The sequence below is a fragment of the Cynara cardunculus genome (assembly GCF_001531365.2).
Source record: "Cynara cardunculus var. scolymus isolate 2C chromosome LG 17, CcrdV1, whole genome shotgun sequence".
NCBI lineage: Eukaryota > Viridiplantae > Streptophyta > Magnoliopsida > Asterales > Asteraceae > Cynara > Cynara cardunculus.
This window is the reverse complement of record NC_037544.1, coordinates 19,850,640-19,853,575: the sequence shown is the minus strand read 5'-3', so window position 1 is coordinate 19,853,575 and position 2,936 is coordinate 19,850,640.

The following is a 2,936-nucleotide window of genomic DNA, read 5'->3' as shown; positions in this document are numbered from 1 at the left end:
ACCTTTTGATGTCCTCGGCAGTTTGGTTATGAAATCCATAGTGATATGATCCCATTTCYAAGCTGGAATTTCTAGGGGTTGCAACTTACCATRAGGACGTTGGTGTAACACCCTCATATCCATACATTGCATAAAACACATATTTCATACATAKAATACATGTTTGTCCCCACATAGGTCCTTAATACAAGAGTCTTCAATATGAATTACACAACTMAAAAATTCCAAAAATACATGCTTCTTGCAACTTGACATCTAATCTTCGAACATGGCTAATCAAGATCTTCATATTGCATAAACAAATACAGAAGTAATTCACAAAATGCTCTTGCCCTTAWTATCATTACCTGCACACATATTTTTTTAAAACACAAAATGAGAGTTAGACATGAATGTCTAGTGAGGTTCCCTTCTTATGTAGTGCAGGGTGAAGGTCACCAAAACATTTATTTCAAATAATCCATTTTATGAAGTAAAGACTGAAAGTCACATTCTAACTTGGTCCATCGGSCTTCTGGTTGTTGATCCCAGATCTCTCAATAACACTAATAATCTATTTATGAATAACCAAATTATAGTGATTTTATGAAGGAGGTTATGAAGACTCGAGAAGAAAAATAAGAATATTTATGAACAGTCTTGAGCTTCAAAAGTTTAACTTTTATRAACTGAGAAAAGTAAGAGCGATTCATAAAAGCGACTCTTTTTACAATAGATCTAAACACCTATTTRTACTAACCAGCTAATAAGAAGATAACTATATAATGCTATTTTCTAGTAAATTCTCTACTAATAGATGAGGCTTATCTTTTGTATGGATTGGTGCTAATACTGAGATAAACTCGAATTCCAGCTGTTGACTTCATCTCCAGCTGTCATTCATGATATGATGATTTCATCCTTATCTTCAAATCTTCATTGCATGCTTGGATGAAGTGCTGGAAAATCTTCTAAGTGTTGATGACCAGAGGATCGATGAGAATGCTCTTTCCATCGTATCCTTGGACTGTCTATTGGTCCTCTGGTTGAACTATACATCGGTCCTTTGGTTGAATTCCAGACTTAGTCGTTTCTGCCTTGATGTCTTCATTGGTCTTCTGGTTCTTCATCACTTATTGTTTTTCATTACTTTTTACTTTATGAATTATAGGGTTTAACAATCTCCCCCTAAGTAATGAAATAACATAGTCTAGTCTAGTAGAAAAACATCAAATTCCAAATTTTCATTGGATGATGAAATTTCTTACAATACTTGAATTAAAATACATCAAGGCAAAACTAACAAAAACTTTTAACTCATCACGAGCTACCTGAGTATGTTTCTCTGAAGCGCAGGAGCAGTCTTCGATATGCGATGACTRTTGATATCTCGTGAATGAGTTGACTCCCTACTTCCCTCGGCACATGGTTTCTGCCCAGTCTTCCTTTAATAATTTTATGAAACCATTCAAGTGTATCTGTTGAACACTTGAAGGCTTCAGTCAGTCTGAAGAATTTTTTAACCCCGAACTCATTMTTGTAAACAAGTCCAAGTTCGGGTTGAGTCAGAACTAAGGTAGATCGTTTCTCCTGYAGGCCCTGGAAGTCTTCGTTTGGAGGAGCGCAGGATAGTCTTTCAATGCCTAGCCTAAAAGCAATTTCAAAATCACTTTTGGCTTTGTGTTTCACAAGGGATTCTGCCGTCTTCACTATTTCTCGGTTTACCATTCCAAATCTTATGTCGTGATCCTGCCTTTGAGATGTGTAAGCATATAACTCAATCAAGTTGTATGGGTTGAGATTGATGAGATCGTTTTCATTGAACACGCTAACTAACCCACGGGCTCTCTCCACGGTGAACTCGATGTATCGGATAGCTCGGTTGGCAAATGTGTTTACTTTCAAGTCTATGACCCTCCTTATCCCATCATTCGAAAAGACAGCCTGGGGTGCTTGTGTGGTCTGTCTGATGAGTCGATGGTGTAAGAGGTCCATAGACTCAGGTGATAAGACTGGAGGATTTTGTGGACAAACTTTCATTGCGGTCTTGGTACATATATTGATGGATGCTTTCCATCATGACTGGTTCCCTAGGTGGTAGTTGAGGACGTCTCCTCATCAACTCCATGCCTTGTATGATTTCATCTACCAGGCCCTTTGGAGGTTGTCTTGAAGAAGAGGGAGCATCCGCATGCACCACTGGTTGATGGGTTAAGGATTGTGTATTGGTTGGGGGTTGTGTTTTGGTTTAGGTTTGTATATGGGTAGTGGGTATGGTTTCATTGATTGGCTCAATTTGGGCTTGGGTGATTTCTGGTGCATGGGTTTCTGTTGGGGTTTGTGGTCGTTGGGGCGATGGTTGGTTTGTTATAGGTTGTGGTTGTGTGGAAAGGATGAAGGATTGGGTTGTGCGAGGTGTGGGTGAAGGGGTTAAAGGTAGGTTTGTTGTGGGTGAGGAAGTGAAAGTTTGGTTTGTTTCTGTTGGTGGTGTGGTTGGTTCTTCATCGGTTGATGAACTCAACACRATGGGGTCTGGTGTTGTGGSTAAGGGAACTTTTATATTTTGTACATCATCTAAGGGCAAAGCCTCTGGTTCCCTTGCTTGGGTTTGTTCGGTTGAGGGTGGTTGTTGTTGTGGTGATGGTTGTTGTGGTGGTGATGGTTGCTGTGGTGCAGCAGACTCTATGCGTTGTGTAGCCGCCACCTCTTTCTCCTCCTCATGAGGTCCAAGACCTTGATCATCGGGGTCTGGATCATCATGTCTTCTTYGTTTTAGGGGGCGACTTGACRAGCAGGAGGCTCTCGATCTGTTYTTCTTCTTCCAYAATCGAATGTGGGAGGCGAGAGTACACACCCGATCCTTGTTGCATCTTTGTTCCATGGTGCGAAGGAGAGTGTTTGTTCGTTCTTGCTGTTGTTGTAGACTCTTCCTCAGCGCTGTGGCAGGTTCAACAGAT